We start from the raw sequence: 14,799 nt of genomic DNA on the forward strand, positions 1-14,799 counted from the left end.
GCTTCTGAACAGAAAGCATGACATGAATGACATCAACCGTTTGATCACCACCTCCCTGAATGGCCTCGACTGTAGTGCACAATCTAAAGCGGCTGCTTTGTTGGCTTTAATGGTGGTAATTGCCTTAACAGTCTCCTCACGAGTAGGGGGTCAGCACAGATGGGGAGATCGTCTTGCGCTGGTGAGAGCTCTGGTGGGGGTACATGTAGTTCTGAAGGAGCTATCCCATCTTTCTTTTTGACTTTCACATTTCGCTTGGTGTTCTTTCCGGAGAGTGTGTGGATAATTGTCCAAGAAATAGTTCCCAGTCTCATCAGCTGCTCTCAGCACATCCATCTGTTTATTGAGTGCAGCAGCCTCATCAACTTTATCAGAATCATCGAGACTGCTATTCAATTTCCTCCATCTTTCTCTTGATTGTCATCAACTTTTTAAGTAATGCCAACAAAGTTGATTAGTTGACGGAACTTTCTGAGCTTTTTCAGCATTTTTTTAAGTTCGGATAACTAAAATGAATTTTGTTTTGGCAACTTTTACACTATTTTTGAGTTGTCCAAACTTACTCCTTTTGAATTGTGCCAACAAGGTGAACAAGTCATTGAGTGTGGGGTTTTCTACAAAATCCAGCTTTGTAAATGCTTTTTACTATCCTATAAGAAACTAAAAATGTATGGGCACTTTGGTTATGAGGGTGTCGACTTTATACAACAATACAAAAACACTCACTGAGTGTTGAAGTCAAGACCTCTATGTCCGAGACCGAGACCAAGACCTGCCCGTCCGAGATCGAGACCGAGACCGAGACCAAACCTTCCGAGACCAAGACCACCCCTTCCCAGACCGAGACCTCTAAGTTCCGAGACCAAGACCGAGACCGAGACCTTGGTTTAATCCCGGGGGATACTCAAGTTTGGTTTGGGTAGCGGTGTGCCGCTGAGAATTTGAAAGGGAACCCATCATTGTACCCAGCTACAAACTTTTCAAGAAATTTGGAACCACAGTTTAACACTATACTATTTGTCTTAATTTTTACAATTTTTCCTCCAAATTTTGGGAAAATTTCAAAAATGTTGGCTATAGTGAAGGCAAAATTAGGCTAGTTTGTGAAGACCCAGTGTGTGAAGGGCCCAAAACACGGTGTTTTTCGTGCTGAAAAGAAGATGCACACTGCACAGGGCAACTATTATGCTTTTGTGGAGAATGTTCCTCTTGCAAAAGTTTAGTGGGATCCTCGCTTCCGTCACCTGCCCACCTATGTTTAATCAAATTGGAAGCTCACATCCGAACATGCTCACTTATGATTCATTTTAGAACTTTTTATAACTTTATGAAATGATTTCTGTATCTTTATTCTTAACAATTTCTTCAACATTCATTGAAATTTAGGGCAAGGAATAAATAATGAACAACGACAGAAAATCATATCTTTGAGATCGAGACTTTTGAGGTCCGAGACCAAGACTTTTGAGTTCCGAGACCGAGACCTTGACATCCGAGACCGAGACACTGCAAAACCAGGTCTCGAGATGGTCTCGAGACCGAGACCTGGTCTCGAGACCTACAACACTGACTCATAATATCATTTCACAGATTTCCTTCCATTATGCTGAATACAAATCAATAGATTTTACTGCAACTTTCAAATCGTGGGTTACATTGATCTAAATGTACGCTGTGACTTTAATATTTTAGTCAATTGCTACAAAATTAAGTGTCAAAATATGCAAAAATAAATTCTGCTTCCAACGCATTTTACAGATTTGTATTACAATCGCCCGTTTTTGAATAATGGCCATTATTTAAGGGCGGTTAGTAATTTTTGTTGTTGAGATGTTTAGTTACACGACATAAATATTTAGAAATTGTAATTTGATCTTTAGTAGATAACACCATATCACAAATTTACAAAAACATCAATCTATTTCGTTCAATTCAAGAGGTAAAAATAACAATTTAGCTACCGTTTATATCTTCGGTAGACAGCAAATGCGCATAAAATCAATAAAATATGAAACAGCTCGCTGCAAACATGTTTCATGAGCAGAGATTTAATCGAAATCAAAGTTTTGAATATTTTAAGCAGCAGTAAAACGGAACCGAGATAGGCTAGGTTTCGCTATTAAATTAGACTTCTCCGTAGTCCACTTGCCATTGTGCATATTCAGAATTACCTTTGCATTTTTAAAAACTCCGATTGTGTGCACAATTGATAGATTTTCCTGATCTATTCAGTCACCGTGCGCCCTCTGTTAGCTTGATACCCAAGTGGACTACTGACATTCGATTGCGGTCAAAATGCTTAACACATAGTGAGGCGGATATGTGAAATAGATGTTCACTTCTGGCAGAAATCATAGAAATTGGTACTTGGGGGTTCTGAAGTATGCTGATTTCAAAAATCTACGGATACAAATGATACGAGTATCCGTTTGGCGGCCATCTTGGATTTCAAAATGGCCGCCCTTGAAATATATAGAATATTCAATATCTCAGCCTGTGAAGGTCACATGATGCTAAAAATGGTGGCAATACCGATATTTGTATTGCCAAGGGACCCATAAAAAGTATTTTTAAACATGAGAACTGTTACCTTAAGGGACCAGCTTGGATTTCAAAATGGCCGCCATTTCAACACAGTATGTTGAATAGATTGGCCTGTGAAGTTCACAGGATGCTAAAATTGGTGGCAATACCCATATTTGCAATGCCAAGGGTCCCATAATTATATATTATTACAAACATGAGAAATGCTATCTTAAGCAGACGTATTTGATTTCAAAATGGCCGCCATTTAAGTACAATAGTCACAGACTACTACAGACCATGTATCAATAGTTCAAGTCCACGTGCATTGTATGCTGTGAATTCTCACATATTCATGAGGGCCGATTGTTCGATCGTGCCGTTTCTATATTATAAACAATCACGCCAGCATTTTGTGCCTTCGCGCGTTGCGTGCCTTAGCGATCACGCGATACCGTAAAAATACGCGGTAAGTGCGTAGCCATTTTGCCTGCCGCATTTTATGGAAGAATCAGCCCTCATTATCGGGTGATGCTGAGACTTTGAAATTTGTGATTGCTTGTACGCGGTCTGTTATCTTTTACGTCCATGACAGTATATCCTTTGTTATTTGTGACGTAAGCAACACAAGTAAAACGGTACTAAAGTTTGTTTGGCTCCCTCATATGTATTAATATAGAATGACATGAACACAGTTGGGCGCAATAATGCTTACGCGAGTTGTGCGTTGCCGAACAAACTGTGTACATTTCGATTTGCATTATAGCATTTACACCTTCCATGACAGTTCCTCTTGCAGTCACATTTGACCATTCACCTACATGCTTTGGATGCTTCTGGAAGTGTTGTTCAAACAAGAGCCCAGTGTGCTATGTCGTCTTCTTTTACCCATCACCAATTGGAAGGAGAGGGAATTCTTGGATTGGAAGTATTAGTGATTGTCCGCAAATGCATGCAACCTGCCTGGATTACAGCTCGCTTGACATGCTGGACAAGTGTAGACCTAGTTGGAGGAACGTTCTCAAGATGACGGTTCCCATAAGCAATAGGTGTTTCTTTGCTTCGTTCATTTTAACCAGAGAGGATGTTCTGTTATATTGGAGCATACCTCTCTAGCTAATCCATGTCATCATATCTGTTAAAGTTTGTGGAGCTTGAGATAGGCGTTTGAAGACTAGCTTTAGTTGTGTCAACGATGTTCAAACTTTCCAGGCAGTCCTCTTACCAATCCCAGTAAACGATGATATGGTATCACATCCACAAACAGCATGCATGAATAGAAGGCTCCATGAACAATCTGTGCGTAGCTGATTGGCAATACCGTGTGCCGATATGTATCTAAATTTGGATCCATGTCTAAATGCCAGCCATAGTTCACACCCGAGCAAACACTTGCTGTTGCCATGACTAAATACAAGCACGTCTGTATCTGTGGCAAGTATCATTGCTTACTCCTGTAGTCGGGCTCTTCATGATTACAATTAGGTTGTAGTTCAGATAATTCTGATGGTGGGTTTGAAAGAACACGTTCTTTATTGGTTGTCACGAGCAATTTACCTTCTGGTACCGAGACTGTTGCTCATAACAGAAGGGAGAAACTGGAAAGGTCCTGCTATATTGGAATCCTCACGGAGAAAAAAATTCCAGTTTCTTGAGATTCTTGTGTTGTCAGCAACACGAATTGCTTGGCTATCACCACGATACTGCCTTGCATATGACTTGAGACTTTGTCAGGTTAGTATGTAGCCCATATCACAGCCAATCTTCGCACTTCACTAGGTATGGAAGGAACATTTGGTGTGAATAGTCATTAAATGTCATGACTTTATAGTTGGTGATTTCTTTGGGTCAAGCATGTGCACCAGTGCGGCACCATCAATGATTAAGAACGCCACAAGTAGATGTGAAAATGATTTTCACATCTACTTGTGCCGTTCTTTTGGGAGTGGTACCAAATCTTCCAAGTATCCAAGTAAACCAGTCTTGTTACACTGCCGCATCATGTTGTTTTCAGCAAATGAAGGTGGCCAGCATGGTTCTCATGTTCAAAGAAAGAATCAGTGTTTCCATCTCTGGCCTGACATGATATATACATTCTTGAAAACAGCTGTACATTACTTTTCATACTTGTGATCTTCATCTTGGACTTTGAGTATTTATTTTTGCCCGACCTGTGTAACACAGTTGCCATTTAAGAATTGAACAAAAGCACCAGGACACTGAGCGTGAAGCTGCATAAGATCTCTAACAAAGAACTAAAAGCCATTTTGCGTAGTGGTAGTGATCCATAGCAAAGATCCATGGAATAAGTTTCCCGTTGCAAAGTGTTTCTACATACAGCGGGAAATTTGCCTAACGCTGTGCCCTCACGAATTGGAGGAAGAGTAGTTCCAGTTGCAGTGTTGTACTCAAATAGCTGAATTGCGGATGATTGACTTCCGTATGATGACACCACTCGGAGAAAGAAGTCTTTCTGACTGAGTTGTACTTTCTTGATGTGTTTTGTATGCTTTTCCCTGCATGTTGACTGCAGTGGTAACTTGATGTGCCCATTGTGCTCTTGATGTGTGAGATCCTTCTGAAGACTGCCAGCTCTTCCTTTTGTTGTGACATTTGCGGTAGCCAACACGGTAATCCAACCACTACCATCCTATCAGTTTCCAATTACTTTCAGCGTTTCCATTTCTATATGAAAACCACACATTAGTACAACATACTTATCCTCGCTATAGCTGCTGGGCTAGGACCACGGTATCTTCTTGGCAATTGCATACAAAGGTTGGTCCTCCGTCAACATTCATTTCATTCATTCATTTCATTCGGCTGCGAAGCAGGCGACTACAACGTTTCTCCATGTACTACGATCTGAAGCCAAAGTGGCAATGGCATCTGGCAGTAGAAAGTTGTCGAAATCCCCAACAGTTTTTGCACATAAGACAAGTAGGATGTTCTTTGCCTTCCAGGTCTTCTTTTACCATGTAATGGGGTGTAGAGAGCATATCTTCTGCATGGTTCATCTTCCTGCATCCTCAGGATATGTCCCAGGAATCGTAGTTGTCGTGATCTGACAGAGTTGATAAGAGGCACAGTGTTGGTGATGGTATAGACCCTTTCATTACTAACATGGTCCGTCAACACTAGCACCTGACCAGGATTTACATGAGTAGTTGCTTGTCTGATGACATCCATACCATGCTTAACCATAGCAACTGAATGCGCTATATCTCTATTAAACAACGGTAGCTGTCCAATTCTTGCTGGTGGTTGAGGAACTGAATCCTGTAAACAAAGTAAGCTGACAGGAATCACACAGTCAACTGATTATATTTTAGGGGGTTGTGGCATGGTGCTAGGCAGGCCTTGTGGAGTTATGAAAGTATAGGTCTCAGGCAATGGCTTGATGTATTTGGATTTAGGAATGGCTGCATTATCTAGAACTATTCTATTGTCCTGGAGTGGAGTACCAGTCTCTTCTGAATACTAATGCTGGGTGAGAGACAGTGTGGTACCATGGAATGCAGCACATGCTAAAGTTGACGTTGGGTTGTGATCTATGTTGTCCAGGTTGCCAGTGGTATACAAAGTAGCTCATATATGTTGGATAAACAACCTCATTATGATCATAAATAATGTCTTTGACCTTGCAACACGAGACAGAAATGCCCTTATCTTCGATGAGACCACGATTTCTCGTTTTGTTGTGAATCCAAAAGCCTAAGTACATAGGCAGAAGTGTTTCTCGTTCCACAGTATGGCGTACAAAGTGGCTCTCGGCCCTGCATGGCTTCACTGTGTTGAACATAATAAGCTGTATCACAGAAGAGACAGCACTGCTGATTGTTTTGTTATGTGCTGTCTTCATATAATACTAACGGAGTCACATTTTATAATAATTACGGCAGCAGTTATCATTAATAATAATATATATGGGACTCTTGACATTGCAAATATGGGTATTGCCACCAATTTTAGCATCCTGTGGTCTTCACAGGCCATGATATTCAACATAATATGTTTAAATGGCGGCCATTTTGAAATCCAAGCTGGTACCTTAAGGTCAGTTCTCATGTTTAAAATAATTTTTGTTGGACCCTTGATATTACAAATATGGGTATTGTCACCATTTTTAGCATCCTGTGATCTTCACAGGCCAAGATATTCAACATTCAATGTTTAAATGTTTTTCCGATGCGCGCACTGTACTCCGCGCACACTCCCGTTGATACTCCGCGATAGCGCACCGCGAGCACGCGATAGTGCACCGCGTGAACGCGAAACGCGCGGACGCGAACGCGATAGCGCGCGGACAGAGGACGGGCGGACGGACGGACACGCCGTAATTAGTATTAAGATATTAATAAAAGTTATTTCTTTCTGGCGAAACAAGTCTGAATACGACTTGAAACTATGGGCGACACATATTTGGCATTTTGAACGCTTTATCGGAGAATGTGCCTGGAGGAGCATGAAAACTAGCACAACAGTGAGATTGTTACATTGATTTTTTAGAGTAAGATGCCAATACCTATTGCACAGTGTCATCGCCCCGATATCTTCATGGCAGAAATCGCCATGGTAGGTTGAATCCACCGCCACGCATGGCCATTTTGTTCCGACCTGTTTAATAGTTTTGAGACACATATTGGACCGAAGGACATGTGACTAATGCTACTGACAATAGCCCGGTGACTGACCTCGCTGCGTGTAAGTGAGCATGGTACGCCATAGGTCATCTGCTTTTAGACTACCTCCACGATTGGCCTATACACTGCGCTATATAGTTCGGCACATATAAAATCAGAATTATTGTCAGTTTTTGAGTTCAAGACGCAAGCTTCTTTCTCAAGACGCAAGCTAACGACTATCATATCTGTTCAATGCAAATATTCAAGTGCAAAGAACCACATCTAGTTTCTTTAGACGAAATCAATTACGGGAGATATTCATCATTTTCTACCCCGGTATCCAAAGATTTTCGTCTGAATATCAAAATCGTGCATAGCACACTCACGTGTATCGATCCCGGGTAGTGATTTTAGTATCTCTGCTGTACCAAGTAATTATTAGCCAGGCGATGTCGGTGTGTATTGCATTTAGATCCAAAGGTCTAATTAAATTATTGTGGTGTCACTGGAGTTGGAATAGATAATACTAGCAACCTTGGCTTTGGTTGTGCTAGAAGCTGGTCGAAAATACTTAGCAAGACATAATTTCCTTCATCTCCGTTCATGGTATTTCTTCCTCGGCGGCTCTAATCCAAACTGCTTCTCTACTCTCGGTGGTTTCAAGTTATGAGTTTCAGGATTGGTTTTGGTCACGTGGTTTCCTTTTATCCAGCCTTAGCTCTTGACTGACGTCATTGCCGATACCTTTGTCTGTACGGGGGTGTGTAGGGGGTAGGGGAAAAGAAACAGAGGGAAGGGAGGATCGGAGGAGGAAAGGGAATGAAGGGGGAGAGTAGAGTGGAAAAATGTGTAGGGAAGAGGAGATATCGAGTGTAGTGGGGAAGCGCGTGGAGAGGGGGAGAGGAAACACTGGGGAGAGGAGAAGAGGAAATAGGGGAAGAGGGGGGTAATATAGGTGAGTGGAGAAGGAAGCCCAGGTAAGAGGTATGGGTTGTGCTTTCCGTGGACAATAAACTGAATCATAATCGAATCATTTCGATCATCATGTATCGCTTATGTCTCATACAAACAAACAAATATAAATACACCACAAACCAAAATGTCCAGTACCCATGCCTCACCAGTCTTGTTACCGGCCACGCGTGATGAATATCCAATCCATTTACAATCCGTCTACATTATAATTATATAAATACAAAGGTGGATGCGTATCCGATAATAACTAAGCTTAGCACAATCATGACAATAGGCTATTATAATAGTACTAATACGGTATGTGCCTTTTCCACACTAAATTTGAATATAATTCAAACTGTCTTTCTTAGATAGTGAAAACACGAATTTGCCATATTTTATACCATAAGAAAATGTCGCTAGACAAGCCGTAATTTACTCGATTTTGGTTTTAATGTTTTAATGTATTTGGTGTATGATTGATTTTGCTATCAACTGCAGATATATAGCTCAAATTTACATTTTTTTCTATCTACTGAAGATAACAAGATACCTTCAATAAAATGTAGGTAAGATTTGCTATGTGGGACAGTGGGGTAAGTTGGACATTTACTATTATTAGGCATGTCCACTAAAAATTGAAGTACTTTTAAATTGATTCAGACCTAACGTATTGGCTGGGAATTGATGAAAGAAACATTTTGGCGTTTAAATAATCTTAATCGGACGTTTCATTCCAGAGATATGGCCTTTCGAGTGTCACGGTTTTATATAGGGCTGCTAGAACATTTTAAAAAGTTAAAGTCCAAAAAGGAATACTAACAGAAAGTGCAACTTTAAGGTACTTTTTCTTAATGTATTTATTAACTAGCTTATCTGGAACATTATATTTGCTTATAACAACATGAAAATAAGATCATCCTGAAAATTTAATCGATTTTGTTGACATACAACAAAAAATATAAGACCTCAAAACCCATGGTTTGTTTGGTGAAACCTCAAGCATGATCATAGATGGCCGCCATGGAAAATATCTCCATAGAGGAGATGAACAATAAGTGCATTATTTCAAATGAAAAGCGGTAGTCTTAAACATTGTTCAATCTTTTAAGGTCAGCACATTTTATCTTCAAAAATTATTATATTTCATCATGGCATAAGTTTGGTAACATTAATCACTACCAATTTTGAGAAATTTGCTCCAACTCAAAGGTTATCTTTACTACATTGAGCAATCTGTGTGTGCATGGAAGCCATGATGGACCCGGATGGATAGCATATGAAATGGACATGGTAGTGAGAAGTGCACGGGGAAGTGCATGATTTGAGATGGGCCGCGGTAGGCTTAAACATTCTTAAATTTCTTAACATCCTACACATTTTGTCTTCAAAAATAGTTAAATTTTATGAGTATGTAAGTTTGCTTGTCTGATTCACTCCAAATTCGGAGATAATTGCGTTTGAACACCTGATGCACGGAATGGTGTCACTTCAACCTGTTGTAGTTCTCATCTCATTAAATTTTTCATTAAAAAAGTTGATCTCTTCATGAAGGAAGGTCCTCTCTATTTACTGACCAAACAGGAAAAAGTTTGGTTAATGTTTTCTGGTGGAATCAGAAATTTCTTGAAACACCCTGATATAGGCCTTCATTTGGATCAAAACAAGTATGTACGCCATTTAACAGGCCTGGGATTTCTTGTATCGATCAGTTTCTCCATAGATTTTAAGCCCAAGGTATTATTCCTTGCAAAATGTAGGATTTAATAAAATTCGTATTACTTATGATATTTTTATTAGAAAGTTGAAGTGTTTAAGAACGAAAATAAAGGTATTGTTTTTAACCGCTGTCGTGCATCTATCGTCTCATATAACACGGGCGACATCATTATTTTTGAAATAATGATGTCGCCCGTGTTATATGAGTGGCTAAAAGCAGTACCTTTATTCTCTAATTTGAAGCCAGGCGTTATGCGCGCATCCATTTCGCTTTGTACGAGGTACGCGTACTGACTACTTCGTTTTCAAAATAATAGAGAGATTGCAATATTACATACCCCGGTACGTGGTGCGTGGTACGTACGTTGGCCCGTGCGTTTATACGACGTTGAAAACGGTGCTAAATATTGCTAGTCTCGGTTCCAAACTGGATTGTGCTCATTCGTTACGAAGGAGAACAAGGCGGCTAGAACTGTTATCTGATCTGGTCGATAGAGGGCAATGTGGTTGAAAATTTAATGGTGACCGAGTCTCTGCCTAATTGAATAGAGCATGCTTTTGATGTTGACTAAAGACCAAGGTTAACATGTTGCTTAAAGTTGTATTTTTGTGCTCCCCAAATATTATAGTTGCCCCAAAACATATATTTTTAAGGACCACTACATCCATATATCATGACTTTACTTTCAAAATGAGACTTTTTCGTGCTGCAAATTAGGCGCGTTGCATGAACTTCGACATGTCATAAAATGAGCATATTGCTTTTGCTTTTTGCTTGCTTTTTTTTAAGAAGGTTGGTGCTTTCAGCTGCTACGGCTATGTGCATCACCAGCTGTACAAATCTTTCGTAAGCAATACCTTTGTTCGATCCTATTCAATACCATGAATTCTTTCTCTGCTTCACTGCACGTTGGCTATGCTATGCTGAACATGTACGGATACTTTTGCTGTATTTCCTCTCGGATGCTTGTGCGTAAATTTCCTTTCAAAAACCAAACGGTGTCTTCTCAGAGCCACACCAGGCCGAATCAGCTGAAGAAGTGGCTATACCGTAGCTTACCGTGGCCAAAACTAAACATGGTCCTCCGAATACGCCGAAATCTTCGCTTCCACGCCTGTTTCCCCATTGCCCAAGTTAGCATTACCCATCCGACACCACGTGGAGGTTTGGGTTGGGTTGCCCGCGAGCAATCACTGTGCAAGCTCTGCGGGCCTTGTCGGACTGAGCATATTGCCACGTAACACGTGCGTTTTATACGACGTACAAAGAAAGGTCACCTTTCTTTGGTAATGGTATAATAACATTGTTGATCCATTGGCGTGGTGGAGATACTGTAGTGTAAGCTTCTGAACAGAAAGCATGACATGAATGACATCAACCGTTTGATCACCACCTCCCTGAATGGCCTCGACTGTAATGGCACAATCTAAAGCCGCTGCTTTGTTGGCTTTAATGGTGGTAATTGCCTTATAGGTCTGTCACACTACACCGAATAGGTCTTCCGTACAAGAAACGGATTGCATTTTAGTAAATCCGTTGTTGTTCGTCAATGTGTTAGGTGATGTTCGTTAAGTCCGTCGGCAAGTTTGTGCATGCACAAAACTTGTAACGGAGTGTACCGAATACACATGTTCGGTATTTATCCGATGTGTGTTCGTATGGTACTGCATATTGCCGGAGTTTGTTCGCTCTCCTTTCGTTCATGTTCGTTCTTTGTTCATTGCACTCGGCCCGTGTTCGTTGCAAATACGTTCCTGTGAGGCCTTCACCACCGGATAGCATATTTTTGCATTCGGTGATGTACGTTGACCCAGACCGTCTTAGTGTCACACTACACCGGATCGGTCTTCCGTATAAGAAACGGATGGTATTTTAGCAAATCCGTTAGTGTTCGTCAATGTTCGTTTTATGTTCTTCATTATGTCCTGTTATTATCCGCCAAATGCGTTTCGTGTTAGGTGATGTTTGTTTAGTCCGTCGACAATGCGTTTCAAGTTTTGTGCATGCACAAAACTTGAAACGGAGTGTGCTCGAATACACATGTTCGGAAGTTGTCCGATGTGTGTTCGTACTGTTCTGTATATACCCTGGGTTTGTTCGTTATTCTTTCGTTTATATACCGCGGGTCTTTGCAAGGTTTCGCAGGCGCTTGTGCCGGATGTAGGCCTATGGCGAACATGTGCATCGATCATGGGGGGGGGGGGCTTTCTGAAGGGTGTGTGACGCAATATCATATTTCCCCCAGTACTTTAGTGACTGACAAGTAGAAAAAAAGGGGGAAAGGAGAGAAAAAAAGAAAAGAAAGTGAGAAAAATTGAAGAGAGAAGAGAAGAGAAAAAGTTAAATTGCACGTAATTTAGTAGTAGGCCTATGCATGTAAGTAGTATTGAGGGAGGGCACTTTCTGAAGGGTAGAGGACGCAATATCAAATTCCTACCAGTTTTAGTGATTGACAAGAAAGAAAAAGGAAGAGAAAACATGGAAAAGGTTAAATTGTATACGTTATTGAGTAGGCCCAGGATAGTAGTACTAGTAAGCCTAAGTATAGGCCTGTGATTATTATAGACAGTGCTTAAATGTGGTTCCTTGGCCCAAAAGCCTGTGAAAATTACTGCCGGCCAGTCCATATGCAGGGCCCGTGATATTTTGTCACCAAAGTCAGTATTTAAGACGGACTTATAGGTCTATTCCTGACTTTAACATATCAATCCATGCATGCTTTACCTGAAATTACGAGTCTGAAGTCTTATATCTAAGTGTCAGTGGATCAGTGTATAACATTTTAAATTTTGCAAATTCAAATCGGGCCTTCTTTGTTTTTTGTTTAAGGCAATAATAGTGTAAAAATGATGCACTAAAAACAATTTTCCAAATTTTCCATTTTTAAAACTAAATTTATACACAACAGGCCTAGGCCTAATAATGTAAATAGGCCCTACAGTCTCCATGCAAATGGCTTCAATTGGACCTTCATTTTCAAAAATGGACAAGTCTTCCTTTTTGCTTCTGCTATGGACATCCACGTGTTATTTTTAAAACAATTGTTTATATTATACAATAATGGTGAAAACTTTTAATGGCTTCAATTAGGCTTTCGTTTCACCAATTTGCGGCTGTTTCAAACTAAAATACTACCCAATAATAGTGCTAAAATTGATCCAAAAAATGACAAATGGTTTCAATTGGGCCTTCATTGTCCAAAGGTTTCTCACCTCTATTGTCTCCGGACGCTGGTTGCCCTGATATATCAGATTTGTAGCCCTTTTGTACTTATTAGCTAATATTTGACCATTTTCGTCAAAATTTACCCCCTTAAAAGTTGTCTTTCCCCACTTTGTTCACCCTCTGAAAAAGTGCTTGCTACGTCACTGCCTCTAAGGGGTCAAAACCCTCTAAAACACCCTCTCCTCCCCCACTTTTCTGATAGGGTGGACGTCCCTGTTGGTGCCACATGCGACGGATTCGCCGGTCATTTGTCGGACGTTGAACGATTGAATATAAAACGCCTGCAGGATTATTAGCGGCCACAACGCATAGAGAGACGAACGGGAATCGGACCCCCAAATGCGGACATTTGTCGGACGTTGACCCCCAAATCCGGTCATTTGTCGGACGTTGAACGATCGAAAATAAGACGCCTGCGGGATTATTAGCGGCCACAACGCATAGAGAAACGAACGGGAATCGGACCCCCAAATCCGGTAATTTGTCGGATGTTGAACGATCGGATATAAGACGCCTGCAGGATTATTAGCGGCCACAACGCATAGAGCAACGAACGGGAATCGGACCCAAAATCCCACCGAATCTTCTGCCGGACTGGTGATTTTTCCACCGAATAAAATATTTTTGTATTCGGTGATGTACGTTGATCCAGTCCGTCGTAGTGTGACAGACCTATTAACAGTCTCCTCACGAGTAGGGGGTCAGCACAGATGGGGAGATCGTCTTGCGCTGGTGAGAGCTCTGGTGGGGGTACATGTAGTTCTGAAGGAGCTATCCCATCTCTCTTTTGACTTTCACATTTCGCTTGGTGTTCTTTCCGGAGAGTGTGTGGATAATTGTCCAAGAAATAGTTCCCAGTCTCATCAGCTGCTCTCAGCACATCCATCTGTTTATTGAGTGCAGCAGCCTCATCAACTTTATCAGAATCATCGAGACTGCTATTCAATTTCCTCCATCTTTCTCTTGATTGTCATCAACTTTTTAAGTAATGCCAACAAAGTTGATTAGTTGACGGAACTTTCTGAGCTTTTTCAGCATTTTTTTAAGTTCGGATAACTAAAATGAATTTTGTTTTGGCAACTTTTACACTATTTTTGAGTTGTCCAAACTTACTCCTTTTGAATTGTGCCAACAAGGTGAACAAGTCATTGAGTGTGGGGGGTTCTACAAAATCCAGCTTTGTAAATGCTTTTTACTATCCTATAAGAAACTAAAAAATTATGGGCACTTTGGTTATGAGGGTGTCGACTTTATACAACAATACAAAAACACTCACTGAGTGTTGAAGTCAAGACCTCTATGTCCGAGACCGAGACCAAGACCTGCCCGTCCGAGATCGAGACCGAGACCGAGACCAAACCTTCCGAGACCAAGACCACCCCTTCCCAGACCGAGACCTCTAAGTTTCGAGACCAAGACCGAGACCGAGACCTTGGTTTAATCCCGGGGGATACTCAAGTTTGGTTTGGGTAGCGGTGTGCCGCTGAGAATTTGAAAGGGAACCCATCATTGTACCAAGCTACAAAATTTTCAAGAAATTTGGAACCACAGTTTAACACTATAGGCCTACTATTTGTCTTAATTTTTACAATTTTTCCTCCAAATTTTGGGAAAATTTCAAAAATGTTGGCTATAGTGGAGGCAAAATTAGGCTAGTTTGTGAAGACCCAGTGTGTGAAGGGCCCAAAACACGGTGTTTTTCGTGCTAAAAAGAAGATGCACACTGCACAGGGCAACTATTATGCTTTTGTG

Source organism: Amphiura filiformis, chromosome 7 (genome assembly GCF_039555335.1).
Source record: "Amphiura filiformis chromosome 7, Afil_fr2py, whole genome shotgun sequence".
NCBI lineage: Eukaryota > Metazoa > Echinodermata > Ophiuroidea > Amphilepidida > Amphiuridae > Amphiura > Amphiura filiformis.